Source organism: Panthera uncia (assembly GCF_023721935.1).
Source record: "Panthera uncia isolate 11264 chromosome C1 unlocalized genomic scaffold, Puncia_PCG_1.0 HiC_scaffold_3, whole genome shotgun sequence".
Taxonomy (NCBI): Eukaryota; Metazoa; Chordata; class Mammalia; order Carnivora; family Felidae; genus Panthera; species Panthera uncia.
In genome coordinates this window covers 102,934,391-102,954,111 of record NW_026057584.1, presented here as the reverse complement: position 1 = coordinate 102,954,111, position 19,721 = coordinate 102,934,391, and the positions used below count along the sequence as shown (strand labels likewise).

At 44.9% G+C, this 19,721-nt stretch overlaps 1 protein-coding gene and 1 long non-coding RNA gene across 2 annotated transcripts in view; one reads left to right on the top strand and one right to left on the bottom strand.

Moving 5' to 3' along the window:
* Nucleotides 1-19,721, top strand: part of CLASP1 (cytoplasmic linker associated protein 1) — a 272,017-nt gene that overhangs the window by 63,102 nt on the left and 189,194 nt on the right. The window lies entirely within an intron of this gene.
* The window catches only part of LOC125911937 (uncharacterized), a 16,414-nt gene continuing 12,891 nt past the window's right edge, over nt 16,199-19,721 (bottom strand). Inside the window, exon 3 of the long non-coding RNA XR_007454516.1 lies at nt 16,199-16,535. This is a non-coding gene — a long non-coding RNA (uncharacterized LOC125911937). The remainder of the gene's footprint in view (nt 16,536-19,721) is intronic.

Here is a 19,721-nt window from a genome sequence, read left to right as displayed (position 1 = left end):
TGGCTTACTAAATGCAATTATATTCAGCTGTGTAATAAGTAGTTCCTGCTTGCTTGTATTTGAGATGGCTTTTTCTTTTTCTTTGTATTTTCTGTTAATCTGCCTTGTCATTTAATAAATGTCACCGTGACAACTTGCTCTCTTATAGTTGTGTCCTAACATAGTGTAGTTTTATGAGAGGGGTTAGCTTTGGGATGAATTTGTAGAAATGCTCCATGTAAGGTAGGAGGATTCTGATGGGCCTCCAAATCCCATGGGTGACTTTGATCTCTCATGAGGATAAAGTGAGGTGGGGTGTAGGGCAGTGGGAGTAGATACCTGGGTATCAGCCAGGAATATTCCTTGTTTCCTTCCTAGCCAATAAATTTGGAAAATGGGTTAGTTGGATGAATGCCTTGGCATCCATCCCAACCTTTGTTAGTAATTTAAGATGTTGATTTTAAATTATGATTTGTTCCCAGAAAGTTCCAAATAGAAAAATCATGAGTGTCGTAACATTTAAGATCCTAGTGAAGAAAATCTAGACATACAAAGTGTAGTTTTGACGTTGTAAAAGAAATCGAAATATTCATCCTGTCCCCTTCCCCCTACCCCCCTCCCGGAAGGGGGAAGCTGGGCTTTCTGATTATACTGAAAACTACGTAGGCTCTGTGACAGAGGATGCCTGGCAGGCGGGAAGCCTCTTGGATCATTAAGAGTTCATTAGATTCTGTCTGCAGCTGTTAGAAAATGAACAATCAGGCATGTGGGACTCTATCATGTTGCTCAGATGCTCAGCGTGAATAACTGTAGCCACAGAGCTGTTTTTCATGGAGAGAAGGAAAACCTTTTCTAGACAAGAGAAGATTGTCTTTATCTTTAAGAAACAATGTCCTACTGCGTGGTGCATTGAATTCTAGTTCATGTTTGGGGATACTCCTTCCCCCACCGTAGTAGTACCTTCTGACAGTGAAAAGGAGGGACACTGGAACGCCCGGAGGGGCTCAGCTGGTTAAGCATCTGACTTCCACTCAGGTCATGATTTCATGGTTCATGAGTTCGAGCCCCACGTCAGGCTTTCTGCTGTCAGTGCAGAGCCTGCTTCTGATCTTCTGTCCCGCCCCCCTCCGCCCCTCCCCCACTCGCCCTCTCCCAGTCTCAAAAATAAATAAACGTTAAAATAATAATAAAAAGTAAAATGTTAAAAAAGAAAAGGAAGGAGGACACTTTTTCCTTTGTGAACAAGACGGTATGAACCGTCCGTTTCCTCTTTCAGAGAGAGAGTGTGTGTGTGAAGACTGAGATTCTAGAGGCTGCTTGGTCATAAGTGCTTGCATTATCAGGGACTTTAGACACTTGATACCTTTTTGTTTTGCCTTTGTCCTTACAACTGAAACTGGAGCAATAATTATGAGATATTCATGTGTATCTCCATTCTACATGTAAGGAAACTGAGGCATACAGAGGAAATAATTTGCTCAAAGTTACCAGTAAGTGTCAGAGTCTGGGTCCAGAATCTGTATGCTTAAGTATAGTGTTGTCGTGTCAACACAGTTTAAAAACAAGATTGGCTATGGTCAGCCTCCAGTGTATACAGCATTCTGAGTAATTTTTTAAAATCATAATTCAGATTTTCTCATTTTTCAGCCCGTCTCCAGTGTCTTCCCAATTTACTTAGAATAAAGCTAAAACTTGGCCTCATAGTGTAAATGACCTTGTGCCCATGGCCTGGCCCTGTCTGTCTCTTGGCCTTTTTCCCCCTTCCTGCTGACTTTGCCTCTTACTGTGCTCGGGCCATCCTGGTCTTTCTGCCTTTAAAACATGCTTTTGAGGCCTTTCCGATGGCAGGTCAGCTTTCCCCCGGTTCTTTGTGTTGTGACCCGTATCTTACCATTCAGCCCTCTCTGACTTCCCTAAGTAGTTTCTACCCTCACCGTTACCTTTACCCTATCTGAAATCCCCCCTCCCCCCACTTGAGTGTATGTTTCCAGACTGGAGGGCGCTTGCCTGTCTTGTTTAACCACGGAATATCCATTTCCTAGAACAACAGTGCTTGGGATGTGGTGGCCACTCAGATATTTATTGAGTAAATGAACATCATGAGAGGTTGGACAGATGTCTCTGGAAGGCCCATGACTTAAGGGATAGGTGACACCATCCCAGGACAGCTAGAGACTGCTTTATCAACTCTGTCCCTCCAAACTCCACCACCTCCCAAAAGAAAACTTGTGGAGAGAGGTTTTCTCCTCCAGTGTCTCAGTGAAGGTAGGAGAAGGCCAGCAAGGGCCTGAATGGCACAGAAGACTTCCTCGGATTTGTTGCTGGGCCTTGTAAAGATCCTGGATAGAAACTCTTGGACTTTCTCACAGTGACTGTGTTTGTAATGGTGACCCTGAGACATCATGAAAGGCTCAGTTCCTGAATATTCTCTGTAATATACATGTCCAGTCCATTTTCTGAGCTTTCTGGAAGCTAAATGGAAAGTTCAGATACTTGGGATCAGCCTTAGCTATTTAGCAAAACTTCTCTCCAGGCAGGCTCACCCTTCCATCCTTCTGTGGGCTTCTTACTTGCTTGGTGCTGGGGAGCCTTCTCTGAGGTTGTGTTATAATTATTTAAAGTTTGTTTTTTTGAGAGAAAGAGCGAGAGAGAGAGCAGGCACAAGTGGGGAAGGGGCAGAGAGAGAGAGAGAGAGAGAGAGAGAGAGAGAGAGAGGGAGAGAGAGAATCCCAAGCAGGCTTCAAGCTGTCAGTGCAGAGCCCAGCTCAGGGCTTGACCCCATGAACTGTGAGCTCATGACCTGGGCTGAAATCAAGAATCAGACGCTTAACTGACTGAGCCACCCAGGCTCCCTGGTTGCGTTTTGATTATTAAGCAAATGTCTCTTTCATATGTTCTCCTGTCGGTCTAGAATACAACATGTTCCTTATCTGAAATCAAAGGCACTTTGAGTTTTTTATGGGTCATTTGGTATCTGATTGGACTGTCCCAGCACGAGGGCCCAGAGGCTCTGAAGGCCACTTAGAGCCCCACTCTGGTGCATTGGTCACCCCTGCCCCTCTCACGAGGGAGGGAAGCTGGGAGGTCTCACGAGGGAGGAAAACTGGGACTTAGTGAGCCTGCTGGGCAGAGACTGGACCTGACCAGATTCAGGCTGGGCTTCATGAGCCACCCCTCTCCTGTTGCCAGTTGGCCCTGAGCCGGATAGCATGCTCCACATTGGTCTGAAGTCCTCTGGACAGGTGTATAAATCCTTCTGTTCTGTACTGGGACTTTCTCCCTCTCAGCTTTCAGTGAGCATTTACTGCTAAGAAAAGGAAGGCCTTAATCTTTCTCTTTTGTTTCACTGGTGTAAAAGCAGGCAAGTCTTAGAAGTTATCAGTCCACAGAAACTTTTCCAGCTTACCAACCCCATGTGAGAAGACACAGGTAGTCACGTAAGGGAAGAGACACTGTAACTCTCAGCCACGATAATTGAACTCTGAGTCTTGTGGGCCTCTAAAGGTATTTCTTTTCTTTCCTAATACCTTTTTACCATCACATTTCTCTTTGGGTTCCCTGACTTAGTCACAGATGACCGCAGGGTAATTAAGTTGGAAATTTCTTTGTTAATTTCCCAGTTTTTTTTCTATTTTTTGGGAAGGTAAGAAGTGCCAGTTGTTGAGAGAAAAAGGATATTTCTGCCTTCAAACAGGATTGTAACAGAGTAGATGAGATTTGTGTACGAGGACCCCATGTTTTATGTCACAACTGACCTGTTGGAAACAATGCTTGACTGTAGGTTTCCTTTCAGGTGGGCAGAGACAACCAAAAGCGTCCCAGAAGTGGTGGCCTGGGAGCTGGGTCTTAAAAGATGTCAGGATTTGGGCAGGGAGGAGCGCACATTTATGGGGGAAACTGTCTGAGCAAAGTGGTGGTGGCCGCAGCAGGCTGGGGAAGGTCCCACTTTGACTGGGTCGGTCAATGAAGCCATGGGCACTGTCCTGCCCCATGCATCCACGCAGAAGCTCCAGGAAGGCAGGACTGTATTTGGTTCACTCTGTAAGCCTGGCACTCAGCACAGGGCCTGGCCTACAGTAGTACTCAAATATTTGTTCAGGGAATGAAGGAGGCTGGGGATAATGAAAATAGCTCACCTTCATTCACCAGCTCTGTGTATCAGGCATGTGCTGGGCTCGTAAGCAAATCAGCACCTAACCCTCATGACCATCTTTGTTAGTTACTGTTACAGTTCCCCTTCAGTAAGTGAAGATAAGTGGTAGAGCTGGCGTCTGAAATGGGTCATCTGGGTTCCGAACCCAAACCCTCTTCCTGAACTTTGCTCTCTAGAAAGACCGATTGGGGCCAGGCCTTGGAGAGGATGGATGCCACGCCAAGGCAGTGAAGTTGTTTCTTCACAGGCCTTGAGGAGGCTCTGAAGATGTTTGAGCAGCCCCCGAGAGTGTTCTTTGAGAAGTTAGAAAATTGTGATGGTGTCTGAGCTCACTTGGGGATGAATAGGAGGTAACCAGAAGCTAGTCCAGTGCGATGAGAGGTAGTGAGACTGGGGGTGGATTGTTGGGATGTTGAGGGAAAGTTGGGGAATGATACGAGCATTTCCTATGGTGTCTGAGAGTAATCTAAGACTAAGTAAATCCTCAATAAAATAAATCGATTGCCTTTTCTCAACAATGCCTGCTGTTTTGGAACTCTGAGTCTCCCCGACCTAAGGAACTTCTGGCTGCAGACATCAGAGGCATAGGCTTCTACACGACACCTCTTTTTTTTCTTTTCTTTCTTTTTTTCTTTCTTTCTTTTTTTTTTTTTAGGTGTCATCGTTTTACTTGAAAACAGAGCCTTTCAGGAAAAGAAAGAGGCCCAGGTCATTTCCATGAAATACTTAACATTGATGATACTAGTTTTTTTTGAAACACAAAGTATAGTGGAACCTGGAACATGTTACACTGCAGTAGAATTGTGTTGTTTTATAACATAATTTCAGGATTTATAAAAATGAGAATTCATATCATACCTTTGGCATGTGATAATGGGACCCGAGAAATGCAAGGCCTTTGAGACCTGGCCAGAGTTTCCCCTGGGGAAATGGGGTTTTTTCCCCTTTTCTTGCACCCCACCCCCTCCACCTCCTAGCCCCCTGTTGTGGGAGAACCTTGAAACAGTTGCTTCAGAGGCACCTGAATAGCTTATGGGCTGGTCTCAATTAGTTGGTAGCTTGGATTAAACCAGTGAAATCTAAGAGGAGTGCTAGAGATCCATTAATAGGAATCACAGCTGTCAATCTCCAAGAGAAGTGAAGGCCCAGAGCCCCGTGCTAACTCCCACCAGCTTGTTTGTGGCCTTCCCCGAAACCTTTCCCCTGCAGGAAATCTTCACTTGTCTTTCTTGGTGTTTTCTTCTCAGAAAAGAAGCAGATTCCAGGGCTCCTGTTAACCTTCCTGGTGGATGACTTATGGCAAACTGACTCAAAAAGGGAAGAAAGGAACTTAGAACACGTTTTAGAATCTTTCTTTTTTTTTTTTTTTTTTCATATTGTGTCTCTTGGTATTGCCATAAACACGTAGGCCAGAGCGTGTGAGTCTGCTGGTCACGACTGATGACCTTTGTTTGGAGTTACTAAGCCAGAGAGTGGTTAAAGGGGGAGCGGCCCTGCTGGAAAAAGGCTCTGTGCCCCGGGCATGGGGCATCAGCTGTCGTGGCAGCTCCCAGGGCTCTGACAGCCTTTCCCAGCCTGGGACAGGGTGAACGTGCAAGGTCACAGTGAATTCAGTGGGCAGGCAGCTTTAAGGCAGGAATTTGGTTGGCGGTGGATACGGAGGAGGTTCATTTCAAAGATCATTGAGTTTCTTTTGCTTTTTTAATTAAAAATGTGTATGCTAAGTAAATAAAGCAGAGAAAGGCAAATACCATTATGATTTGACTTATATGTGGAGTCTACAAGAGAAAACAAACGGAAAAACAGACTCTTCAGTACAAACTGGTGATTGCCAGAGGGAGGGGGCCGGGAATGGGCAAAATATGTGAAGGGGAGCATATAACTTCAGTTATAAAATAAATCAGCCACAGAGATGAAAAGTACAGGATGGGGCATTAGAGTCAGTAATATTGTAATCACGTATGGTGACAGATGAGCGTTGAGTAATGTATAGACTTGTCAAGTCGCCGTGCTACACACCTGAAACTAACATAACCCTGTACGTCAGCTGTACTTCAATAATGAAAACAGTGTGTGTCTCCTTTTAGAGGAGCGCACCTGCTGCGGAGGACTTGGACGGGGCCTCCTGCAGTTTGCAACAAGGAGGCCCGGGTAGCAGTAACACTCAAGTTGCTTTTGGCAAATTCGGAGTTGAAGCAAGTAGTCAGGTCAGTTGTGCAGTCATCATTGACCGAGGGCCTATTTGGTCTTGTGAATACAGAGCAGAGGAAGACATGATTCCTGCCCTTGGGGACTCATGCCTTCTGAGACAGCCTGTCCTTTTTGCCTGGGATGTCGCAGTTTATGCCTGTAGTCCTGGTATAATTACTAGTAGCCCTCCCTTTGAACCTCAGAATTCCCCAGTGAGGATGATAAATTATTTGGTTACCTTACCTTACCAGGGAAACATGTGAGCACTTACCAGAGAATTATCACGGACTTGAGCCTGATGTGCAAAGGGGACCCAGCCTGGCCTGTTCCTAGATGCTCCTTCCCTGCCCTCCTTCCCTGTTGACACCGCTTCCCTCCTCTTCCCTCCTCTTCCCTCCTCTTCCCTCCTCTTCCCTCGGCAGCCCCTCACCTGCCTGCGTTCCCCTGCTCCATCCTGGCATCCTAGTCCCTTGGTGCCTCACAGCTGCACTCAGGAGCCCTGAGCCCACTTGCTATCCGGTGGCTGAGCTTTCATTCTCCCTGCAGCCCCCTTGGAGCATATTCTGGGGTGTGGCTTCCCTTCTCCCAGAATTGTGTTTGCGGAAAAATGGCATTTACATGGCCACCTGAGTTCTGCCCCCACCCCAAGTTGTCTGGGTTGTTTTGGAAAGAATCTTCTGTGCTTCTGTACTATCATTTTCATGGGCCGTCAGGAGGAAAGGTTGATGATGTAAATGTGTGCTTGTTTCCTATCTGCAACCGGCATGCCTCTGGACTCTGGATTCGGGACTTCTCTGCACCCCGGGAGGAACACTACTCTATTGAGAGTGCTGGGTTTTGGAGACCTTCACACTTGGATGTGAGGCTGGGTGACAAGGCCGTCACTAAGATGGAAACATTACACGCAGGGTCATATCCAAGGCCCTTTCTGTCCAGGGCCTCTTCCATAATTCCATAATTCCTCTTCAGTTGGTTTTGAGTTAGGGAGAAGCCCAAACTGCAGAAGTCAAACCACTTTCGGGGTTGACAGATCATCCACTGCTAGGCTTGAGAGATGAAGTGACAGCACAGAGCAGAGTGGGGTCCTAATGGGCACGTATGGAGGAATGGGTGAATGTTAGCTTTTCTCTTTCTTTTGCTTTCCAGCATTGCTCTGGACTAGCTAGTGAATTCCTCATTTGAAATAACTACACTGTGGGGCACCTGTGTGGCCCCGTCGGTTAAATGTCCGACTTCTGCTCAGGTCATGATCTCGCGGTTCATGGGTTCAGGCCCTGCGTTGGGCTCTGTGCTGACAGCTCGGAGCCTGGAGCCTGCTTGGATTCTGTGTCTCCCTCTTTCTCTGCCCCTCCCCCACTCATGCTCGCTCACTCTCTCTCGCTCTCAAAAATAAAGATTATGAAATAACTCTGTCTTGAACTTTCATTTTCATCCCATGCTCCGTCTTATTTCTTTCAAATGCAGTCTTGCATACTTTTGAGATTTGAGGTCAGAATTAGATTGAATAGGAAGTAGTACAGGAAAGGCTGGCTTCCCCATAGCTGAGAATTTATTCCCAGTTCACAGGGCCTTTTTGTTTTCCAAGGGGCTGGAAGTTAGAAGAAATCAGAACAGCAAATTTATTTTGATCTCTCTGTTCTGCCTTTAAGCTTTCTGTGCTGGAACAAGTTGGCTATTTTTCATAAGTGAATTCATTGAGTGTGTAGGCGTGTATGATGTTCTTCATTTCTGGCAAGGCGACCATGCATTGTGTGTTTGAAAGCATGAATGAACTTCTGGATTGGAAGAGGAGAGGCTCAGCCCACGACAGAGGTTTTTGCGGATTCTGCCTGCCTCCTCTTCAAACTGTTACTTGCTCCCTTTGACATTGCTTTTCTCTGCCTCGGTGTTTCAGTGTGATGTAGCCGCTTCCCCCAAACCATCACGCAGGCGTTGTACAGATGAAGGCACAGAGACCAGAAGGGACTGATGACTCCCTTTCCAGATCAAAGAGAACAAAGTCAAACAAAGGCAGGGAGGATCTCCTGTACCCAGCCACCTTGTTGAAAGACAGAACTTAAAAAACGTGAGCAAAACCCCAGAGGAGAAAGCCCAGCTTAAACAAAACCTGCCTGCTGTGTTTCGGTGCTGGTGTTTGATCTCCTCGTCAATAATTGAAGAGTTTGGGATGGCTCCAGAGCTGAAAAGTTTCCAAATTGTATTTATCTGAAAGTGTTTGGAAGAGCTGTCCAGTTGATTTTTAGCAGAGGGGAAAAAAGGACTCCCTTGGTGTTCGGGCACCTCGGTTGTGTTCTAGCCTGATGGGGCTTTGGAGTTCTTTATTCATTGCTGGATGACTAGGGAGATCAGTGAAAGGCAGAATATAGCATGAGGGAGGAGAGATGTAGTTATGTAGTTGGGAGAACCAAATACTGTATTGAATGCCTTCTCTGAGGCTGTGTGCTGGCTGGCTGCCCTGAGTCATCCCCCACCCCCCCCCCCCCCCCCCCCAGCTCCCAGGAACTCGATGTCAGCAAATGTGTCTTCAGCATACACTCAGGCCCTTGAAGGTAGACTCTCTGCCTGGGTTTCTGTGCTTTGTTCAGCACTGGGCTTTGCTCTAAAGAGACAGAAGGCGATCGGCCTGTCAGGCTCTTTCGCTCAGGTCCATAGTAAAGAAATCTATTTTACGTGCAACTCACAGGAACACGTTATTGCCGCGGTCAGAGGAAAAAGTTTTGTCTCCAGAGAAACCACGGAACACAAGAACACCTTGTCCGACATTAAGTCCTAATATAAATGAAACCTTGAGCCCCTTCCTGTGAGTTGCTGGCTCCCTTTACCTCCGGTTTTAGCATCCTGGTGCCCGCAGACCTGTAACGGCCCTTGTAGGTAGGCTGGCCGTGGGAGGAAACTGATGGTTTTCCACAAGAGAGAAGAGTGAACGTACTAATTTTAACTGGTTTTTAAAAACCCTTTAGGAAGCCCAGTTGCCCTCCCCTCAACTCTAAATACTTGTCTTACTGTTTCATATCACGGGAGTTTTCCTTTGATAGCGGTTGTCTGATATCAGTGTACTGCAAGATGCTGTTCCGAGTCACTGCAGCATGTGGGGTGAGGGACAGAGGACCTCAGGATACAGTTAGATAGTGAGTGATTCATTGATCCCGAACCCTGACTACGAGTTAAGGAGAGCTGGGCCCTGAAGATCAAAGATCTAAGCACCCGTATTTTTCTTTCACTTCGTACTGTGAAAAATTTCACACCCGCGTGGAAGTAGAGAGAATGTATAACGAACCCACGTTCACCTTGTCGCTTCAGGGGTCGTCAGTCACTGGCTGCTCTTAGAATACCTGTCACTGAAGTGACACTCTTCTGTCAGAGGTGGAATAACCTGGCGCAGAGGGGCGTTCTTGGATGTGGATTCCTTCTCCCCTGTGCAGACCAATCCTGGACCGAAGGCGCCTTCCATTCCTTCCTGGCAGGCGGCCTGTCAGGGAATTGAAATTTATTTGTTTAAAACTTAAACAGTTTTTTATTGTGATTTTCTTACACTATGAAATTATATGTGCTTGTTGTGCAAATACAGACACGTATGAGGCAGGGTAAAAGGCCTTTTCCTCACAATGCAGACTTACCCACACATAAAAACTGCATGTAAGTTTAAAAAAAAAACAAAAAACCAGAGAGGGTCACACTCTACATACTATAGTGCTGCAGCTTGGCTTTTCTCCCTTCCTTCCTTCCTCCTTCCCTCTCTCTCTTGCTTTCTCTCTCTCTCTCTCTCTCTCTCTCTCTCCCTCCACAGCGTGGCTTGTCAATTTCTGCAGAAAAAGGCAGCTGGAATTTTAATAGCAAATGCATTGAATCTGTAGATTAGTTTAGGGAGTATCGCCACCTTAGCAATGTCGTCTTCTGTTCCATGAACAAAGGATCTCTTTCCATTTATTTAGGTCTTGAACTTCTTTCAACAACAGTATTTTGTAGTTTTCAGTGTGCAAGTCTTGCACTTTTTTCTTGTTAAACTTACTCCTAAGCATTTTTTTCTTTTTGGTGCTGTTGTAAATGGAATTGGTTTCTAATTTTATTTTGGGATTGTTCATTGAAAATGTATTTGTTATTGTTTTTAATTATTCAGACAGCACACAACCACATATAACTATATACACACACCCAGTTACCTGTTGATGGATATTATTATTATTATTTATTTTTTTAAAGTAAGCTCTACACCCATTTTAGGGCTTGAACTCATGACCCCGAGATCAAGAGTCACATGTTCCACTGACTGAGCCAGCCAAGCGCCCCCAGAATTATTTTTAATGTTTTTCTTTCACAAAATAATGCTGTAGTGATCACTGTTGTATGCACACTGTATTGTTTTGCATACTTGTGTTAATGTTTCTGAAATGGATTCCTAGATGAACTTGCTGGGTCAAAGTTTATACATATTAAAAATTTCATAGCCATCAAATGTGTGCCCAAATCCTGTATCAGTTAAACTTACCAAGGTTGTGAGCAGCTTATGCTAGTGTCTATTTTCCAGAACCTTCCAAACACATAGGCCATTACTAATCTTTTAAAACATATCTCAACCCAGTAGGTTGTACATGGTGTATCGTGACTTAACAGTTCTTTGGATGTAAATGAGACTGAGTAAGTTTGTATGTTTATTGATGTTTTATAGGATGAATTGTCCATTTAAAAAAATAAATGTTTATTTTAAAAAATTATTTGTAGGTGTTTTTTTTTTTAAGTCATGGATGTGATAACTTCACTACGTATTTTACAGATTTTCTTTTTGTCCAGTTTGTTATTTCTCTTTTATTTGTGTGTGTTCTTGTTTTTTTCCTTTAGGAATATGACATTTCTCTTCATATATTTGTACTTTCTTTATATCCATTAGTAAAATTTTTGTAATTTCTTCACATAGGTCTTATGGTTCAGTCCTCATTACTATGTGTTTTTTGTTGTTGTTGTTGGAATTGTAAATCTGATTTTTTTTTTCCTTTAGACTTTCTTCCTGGTTCTGATTGATACAGTGAAAAGGCATAGATTTTTCTATATATGCATGAGATTTGGCCAGCTTACTCTCTTGTTGCTTCTAATTTTCAAGTGTTTGCCTTGGATTTTCTTAGTAGACAATTATTATTTGCAAGTAATGGTAATAATGCCTTTTCTTTTTTAGTTCTCTTATCTCTTTATTCTTTCTCTTTTCTTACTGTACTGCTAAGGCTTGTCAGAATGCGAATCAGAATATTTCTGTGTTCCCACCCTATTTGACTATGGTAATGCCCTGGTGTTTCCAGTCTGCTGGACGGCTGTTGGTTTCTAGTAGGATACTTCTGATCTTTTGTGGCATGCCCTTACTGGGGAACTCATCCATATATACGGTTCTTAGACTGGTATCTGCATCTCAGATGCAGCAGGGTTTGGCCAGCAGACATCTGCCTACAGGATATTTCTATTTTGAGGTCCCATAAAGCCCCAAAGCTTAACATGCTAGGGCCATGGTTACTGTGTGTGTGGCTCACCGTGCCAGGTAATTTAAATAGATTGCTTCAGTAATTCTCCCGGTCACCCGCAGAGGGGCATATTAGGTATCCCATTTTACAGATACATACGTGGACTTCGAGATGTTAACTTTCTTGGGGTCCTGTAGCTAGTAAGAATGGTGGTTGGTGGTGTCACGTTCTGAACCCATTTTGTCTGCCTCCAAAGACTATTCTCCATCTGCTGCTTGGACCTTTCTCCTCTCCGCGTCCTCAAGTACTGGGTTTCTGAAGATTGAGCATTCTGCTGGTTTGTCTTACGCTGTGTGGTTTACACCTCTCACCAGATGTGGTCCACACCTTGCCTGCCTTCATCACAGTGACCTTCAGTAAGGCTTTCTCCTTGAGTTCAGACAAAGGATGACTCTGTATATTCTGCAGTAGTTTTTTGCTGATTGCTGCAGTTCAGTGGATTGATTTTTCATAAAATGTTCTTAAAGTACCCAAGCCATGTTGAAAGCTTTGGTTTGCAAGATCATTCTCGTGAACTATCTGAACAAAGTGAGCCAGAATTTCGCTAGCTCTGAAATTCGTTCTAATTTGGAGTCTGAGGGACTTGGGATTATAATGTTTCCCCTTATTGGCAGTGAGTTGCTTCCTAGGAAGGGGGACCCTGGAGGATTTCTTTTTGTTGTGATGATGTTCTCTCCTTTCCACTTGGGCTCAGTACAACTTCACAGCTAATGCTGTTTCACCTGTAAGTGGGCTTCCTGGTGGGGCTGGGGCAGGCCATCGAGCCAAGTTAGAGCCCCTGTTAAATTCATTTTTAATTCTGTTCTTTACTTTTTAAATTTGTTATTTTTTTTATTAGAGAGAGAGAGAGAGAGAGAGAGAGAGAGAGAACATGAGCAGGGAAGAGAGAGAGTAGCCGGAGCAGGCTCCGCGTTCAGTACAGAACCTGACACAGCGCTTGATCCCATGACCCTGGGATCATGACCTTAGCTGAAATCAATAGTCAGACGCTCAACTGACTGAGCCACCCAGGTGCCCCTAATTTTGTTCTTTGAAAGTATTGTATTTTCCATGTTATTTTAGAATTTTACGGTAAATCCGCCTTAACAGTATTTTATTATTGATACATATGAGGTATTCTAATAAGGATGTTCAATTAAGAAAGTAGAGGGGCCGCTGCTCTAAGGTATCGGCTAAGACGGGCACCAACAGAATTTATTACCTGCACTGAGAACCGGGACAGAGTCCGTTCCGGCACCCGCTCTTGAGGGCTGGGGGAAGGCCCAGCATCCACAGTGAGCACCACTTCAGAAGAGGGTGAACGAAGAACAGACTTCAGACCGTGGGGTTTGCAGGGCCTTGGGGGTCACTAGTTTTAGTTTTGTAGACAGGGCCCAGAGAGAATTGACACAGTCACTTGGTGGCACAACTAGAATGCAGGTTTGTGACCCGGTGCAGGACTTGTTACATGGGGTCAACACTTTCCTGATGCTTCAGTTGTACTAGTTTCCACTTAATTATGTTTTAGCCTCACTTTTTAGCATCAAGAAGTATAAAAGGAGCAAGTTATGTCCAATTATTTGTTCTTTTTTAAAAAAATTTTTCTTCTAATGTTTATTCACTTTTGAGAGAGAGAGAGAGAGAGAGAGAGCGGGGGCACGAGCGAGGGAGGGACAGAGAGTGAGGGAAACAGAATCTGAAGCAGGCCCCAGGCTCTGAGCCGTCAGCACAGAGCCCGACATGGGGCTGGAACCCACAAACTGTGGAATCATGGCCTGAGCCGAAGTCAGACGCTTAACCAACTGAGCCACCCAGGCACCCCAGTTTGTTCATTTTTTTTTTTTTTTTTTAAGTTTATTTATTTGGAGAGACAGAGCTGGAGAGGGGCAGAGTGAGAGAGGGAGAAAGAGAATCCGAGGCAGGCTCCGTGCTGTCAGTACAGAGCCCGATGCAGGGCTTGAGCTCATGAACTGTGAGATAGTGACCTGAGCTGAAACCAAGGGTCAGATGCTTAACTGACCAAGCCACCCAGGTGCCCCAGTTTGTTTATTTTCAATGTAATTTTGAATTTATTTATTTATTTAGTTTTTAGTTTTTAATGTTTATTATTTATTGAGAGAGAGAGAGAGCACAAGCAGGGGAGGGTTAGAGAGGGTTAGAGAGAGGGAGACACAGAATCCGAAGCAGCTCCAGGCACCGAGCTGTCAGCACAGAGCCCGATGCGGGACTCGAACTCATGAACTGTGAGATCATGACCTGGGCTGAAGTCGAATGCTTAACTGACTGAGCCACCCAGGCACCCCTGTAATTTTGAAGTTAGAGGAAAGACACTTTTCCAGGTGAGCATTAAGGCATATCAAATGGGATTCATGTATTTATTTAACAAATGAGGTTCTAGAAAACAGCAATGAATAATTAGATAAAAATGCCTTTCTTCACAGAACTTGTGTTCTACTTGGGGAAAAGAGCAAGTTAACTGAGTGAGTGAATTTTCTAGAATGCTGGAAAGTGATAAACACTTTGGAGAGAAATGAAGCCGAGTGGGTGGAGGGGCGCACGTCGGACAGCACGCCCACATATGCCCACGGTATTGTGTAGGGTGGTCGCAGCTGGCCTGGCCGAGAAGATGACTGTTCGCAAAGACAGGAATCATCTGCCGGGACAGGCAAGATGAATATCCTGGGGAAGAGCATTCCAGAGACAGAGCCTCAGGGGTGAGGAGGGAATGTTTGAGGAATAGCCAGGAGGCCACTTGAAAGTGAGAGGGGCAGCAGTGAGCTCAGAGAGGGAATGGGTCAGGCTCTGAGGGCTTGTAGGCCATTGTGAAGACCAGCTCTTACTCAGCGTGGGAAGCCATTGGAGGCTTTGGGACAGAGGAGTGACATTACAGGAGTCACATTTTAAAAGGGCCTTCTGATTGTGTGGTGGAAATGGATGGAATGAGGACAAGTGTGGAAGCAAGAGTACAAGTAGGGGACAGTGAGAGTGTCTTCACGCCGGTGATTGTATCTGGGACTGTTAATCCGAACGCCCAGTGCAAACATGACCTAAACAACAGTTTACACTATTATTACTGTCTCATCCAGCCACTTCCCATCCACCCGCAGGCCCTCAAATTTGCTGGCAGTATGGTTGATGCTGACAAAGGGATGGGGAAGATCTGGAGCCTGCCTTACAGAAGCTTAGAGGCTAGACTCTAGGTACTAGGCAAATAGATGATCCGGAAATGAATGTGACAGCTAGAAGAACTGGGTATGGTGGGCATGCTGGAAACACAGCTTTCTGTCTACACCCAGGGGATATATACGGGCAGGCACTGGAGTTCATGCAAGGGGAGAAGATCAGGCAGAAGAGGGAAGGCAAAATGTACGTAAGGAAGAACACAGCACATTCAGGAAAACCACAGGTGGACGGTGGGCCACAAGCGGAACTGTTGAGGTGTGTGCACCCCGTGAGCTCTTCAGAGAGTTCTCGGGGGAGCCGGGAGGACTCCTGGTCCACACAAGCTCCGGCCCGACCCCTGGCCTTGCTCTCCTTCTACACCCGGCACTGTTTCCGGATAGATGAATATAACCAGTACCTGCCTTTGGCAGATGCTGTCAATTCTTTGGGATCCAGTCGCTGGAAAGATCAGAGTTTTGTTTAGCCTAATACCTGATTTTTTTTTTAAACAGCATTACTGAGATATAATTTACATACCATATAATTTACCTGTTAGTGTATATAATTCAGTTATTTTTAGTAAACTCACCAAGTTGTGCATTTGTCCATCACTCTGAAAAGACCCCTTACGCCCATTTGCAGTCGGGCCCCTTCCAGCCCCCAGCTGTAGGCAATCATTTACTTCCTATCCCTGTAGATTTGCCTTTTCTGGACATTTTGTATAAGTATATTCATACAATATGTCGTGTTTTGTGTCTGACTTTGGTTTCTTGGCATCATGTTTTCAAGGTTCATCTATATTGTAGCATGTATTCGTACTTTGTTCAACAGCTCTTTATTGTTGAATGGTATTTAATTTTATGGATATACCACATTTTGTTGATCTGTTCACCAGTTGATGGCTGTTTGGATTCTTACCACTTTTTGGCTGTTAGGAATAATGTCCACTTTTTACCAGAAGGGCAGCCAGTGGGCAGATGGTTCTCTGTGATAAGCACAGAAGAGTAACCAACTTTGTCATTACAGTCTTGGTGTTCTTTTTTGCCCCTTTTGTAAGGCTGATTGATTAATGGATATTATTTGAGCCACTTAATAGCTGAGTGACTTTGCCCAGTTGCCTGCTTCCTTATCTGTAAAGTAGGGGTATTTATAGGTGTGGTACTTGGCGCAAGGTGTCGTTGTAAGGATTAAGTAATATTATAAAGAGGAGGATATATGCAAGGTAACAGTTGATTGGCCCTGTGCCTCCTCCCTCCCCCACCCCGCTACCTCTGGGTAAGTGGGTGGGACTGAGAAAGGGCATAAGGAACTGGCCTGCTTTGGGTGTTTAGTGCTCATTTTGGAGAGTTGCGCGTTCAGGTCTTGGCCTGGGTGGACTTGGAGGCTGGAAGGCCTCCTAGACTGGGCCAGCTGGGGAGACCCACGGGAGAGTCGGGGACAGGGGCCACAGCTGTAAGCCTTGCTGGCTGGCTGGGGCTGCGTGGCCCCGGAGGGGAACAGGGGTCTTGGTTTCGTCCCGCAGACAACCGTGAATGTTCTGGTGCCTGTCTCCCATTGATGAGTTGTATCTGGAAGAGAGAAGTGGCAGATTTAGGGATCTTTGGCTGGATTTGAGCCACAACGTGTTTTCTTTGGGCTCCTCAGACCCTTAAGATTCATTCAGTAAGTTGCGAGTGTTTAACATCTGGAGATGTGGTGTGCGCACGTGCGCTCTCTCTCTCTCACAAAATAAATAAATAAATGTTTAAAAAAACCTTTAAAAAAACTGAAAGGGGGCCCCCTGGGTGGCTTAGTCAGTTGAGCGTCTGACTCTTGATTTCAGCCCAGGTCATGATCTCACGGTTCGTGGGGCTCTGAGTCGGCCTCTAAGCCTCCTTGGGATTCTCTCTCTCCCTCTCTCTTGGCCCTTTCCCCTTGCTCTCTCTCTCTTTCTCAAGATAAATAAATAAACATTAAAAAAAAAAAAAAAAAGCTTTTGAATCTGGAGATCTGACCACAGGGACCTTCTTACATGGTGTCAAGTGAGCAGAGCTTACGAGGTGGTCCCTTGCCCCTCTACACGCTGGCCTGGGTTTTTACCTCTTGTGTTTGCAACCACTGGTGTAGAGCTGTGCTGGCCAACAGCATAGCCGTGAGCCTCCTGTGGCTTATTTAAAATTAAATAACTTCATGTTTGTTTGTTTAATTTTTTTTAAATGTTTTTATTTATTTTTGAGACAGAGAGAGACAGAGCACGAGCAGGGGAGGGGCAGAGAGAGAGGGAGACACAGAATCCGAAGCAGGCTCCAGGCTCTAAGCTGTCAACACAGAGCCTGACGCGGGGCTCGAACTCACGGACCATGAGATCATGACCCGAGCCAAAGTCGGACGCTTAACCGACTGAGCCACCCAGGCGCCCCGAGTAACTTCATGTTCTAAGTAAAATTTAAAGTTCTGTTTCTCATTCACACTCCTATTTCAGTTGCTCTCTAGGCACGTGTGGCTAGCGGCTGCTGATCGATCGCACAGACACAGAACGTTTCTGTGACCCCTGAAAGTTGTAGTAGACTAGTTTAGATCTGTAGCTGTTACCAACTGCCTCTGTCTGTATTCAGACCTTGCCTCCTAGCCTCATCTGACCTATTGCGGCCCATGTGTAGAACCAAGTGGTTGGGTGGTGTGATGGCTCAAAGTTCCTTTCTAACAGTAAAATCCTTGTATATGGGCAACGACAGGTAACACGCGAGAACTTGGTTAGTCCCATTAATCTCTGGATTATTGATGTTTTAACAGACTTCCATCCTTTAACAGGCCGGAGGCCCTTCCAGAGGAATACCCAGTGACATTATCCTTGGGATGAGTGTCGCAGGGACTCCCTCGGTGACTACTTTGAAGGACAGCCAGTTTGGGTGAATAATTCTCCCATTCTATATGTCCGTACACAAAAGTCACTGACTTTATCGTACTCTTTTTTGGTATTTGTGTTGTGCTGTTATTCTTGGGATTAAAAGTGAGTGCAGCGTAGAGTGCTAATGAACTTCTTCCTTACTTAATAAGGTTGCAACGTGGAGTCTTTTAAAATAACCAACAAATTTGTAGAAGTCAGCAGCCTGTAGCCCCACAGGGCACCAAGTGCATTATGTTAAAAATAGAGCTCATCTAGTATACAGTGTGTGTTCTCTTTGACCCAGCAGTTTGTCCTTTTCAGAATTTGTCCTAAGGAGATAGCCGTACATGTGTGGAATTGGGCACCCATCACAGTATTGTTTGAAGTAATGAAAAATTCTAACCAACCCTGAGTGCCAGCATCGGTTTGGAAGATTGGATCAGTAGTTATGGTACTTGGATACAGTAGGGTATCAGATAGCCACTGAAAATGAGGGTATAGACCTTGTCTGTTCATTTAGGAAGACTTCGTGGCATATTGGTGGCATATTGAGTGAAACCGCCCCCCCCCCCATTTATGTAAAATTCACATGCAGATATGCTCCTGCAGAGATGTCCTGTGGGGACAGCCATCAAAGTGTTAATAAGGTTATTATCTAGTGATGGGATTTGGGGCAACCTTAGTTTCTTCTTCACACTTCTGGTCCTCGTTCCCCCTAGTAATCTAGGCTTGTTTCATTTTTGTTTGTTTGTTGGTTCGTTGGTTGGTTGGTTGGTTGGTTGGTTTCATTTTTTATTTTTTAACATGGTGCTCTCATCACTTACTGAGTACCTACTGTATTCCAGGCATTTTCTTAAGACTCTTCACCCTCAGGTGTATTCTTTAAGGTATTATTGTCGTGATCTTACTGATAAAGCATGTGAAGCCTGGAGATGGAGCCGTCCAGCTGGCCAGTAGGGTTGGTAGAGCAGGTATTGAGTCCCAGATCTGTGTGACAAAGCCCTGCACTTTGTCCTGTTGTGGGCGCTGTCAGGGCAGCAGAGAAGTTTGAGCCAAGGCTCACCCGAGAGGTTTTCTGGTATAACTGGCAGAGAAGTACTGTGTCTTGCTTGAGGTCATACATAAGCTAGCTCAAGAGAGATGAGAAAGACGATAAACATGGGGTTCTGGATACTGGGAGTTTGTTCACAAATCTGAAGATGGTCTTGATGAAGTCAGGAGGCTTGGGTTTGTTTCCAGTTCAGCCACTGCTCAAACTTCGTGACTTTGGGTAAATCTTTTGGCAAACTCTTTGGTCTTTATTTTCCTCATTTGCAAATTCAGGATAGTATAGTCTGCATCTCAGGTTACTGTGAGATTATTCAGATTCACCCCAAAGTGCCTTAAAAACAATAAAGTACAACACGAGTGCAAAATATTATATTTACTGAAGCCAGTCCAGTCTTCTGAGGCTTAAGGAATGTAGTGGTCTTCCTACCTAGCTTGTCCCTTACGGACTTTTTTGGAGAAAAGAATTTAGTATTTCATACAGATGTCACGCTCTAGGACGAAAACTGTGGTGGTTTCTGTTTTGGTGCTTTTTTTACTGGTGGTTTGGAAAGTAAGGGAGGCAGAGACTAGTCACAGACTTACAGGTCAAGGGGTCCAAGGAGCACTGCCACTTTTTTAGTTTTTAAACTTAATAAAAATTGCAAACTATCTGTAGAAAGTGCATGGAACACAAAGACACAGTTTTATAAGTTGTGATAAAACTAATAGTTGTTAACTGCCACTCTGGAACAGATGTAGAACATTGCCAGCGTTCCCCAAAGTAACCACTCTCCTGACTTTTATGGTAATCGCTTTTCTTTTCTTTTCTTTTCTTTTCTTTTCTTTTCTTTTCTTTTCT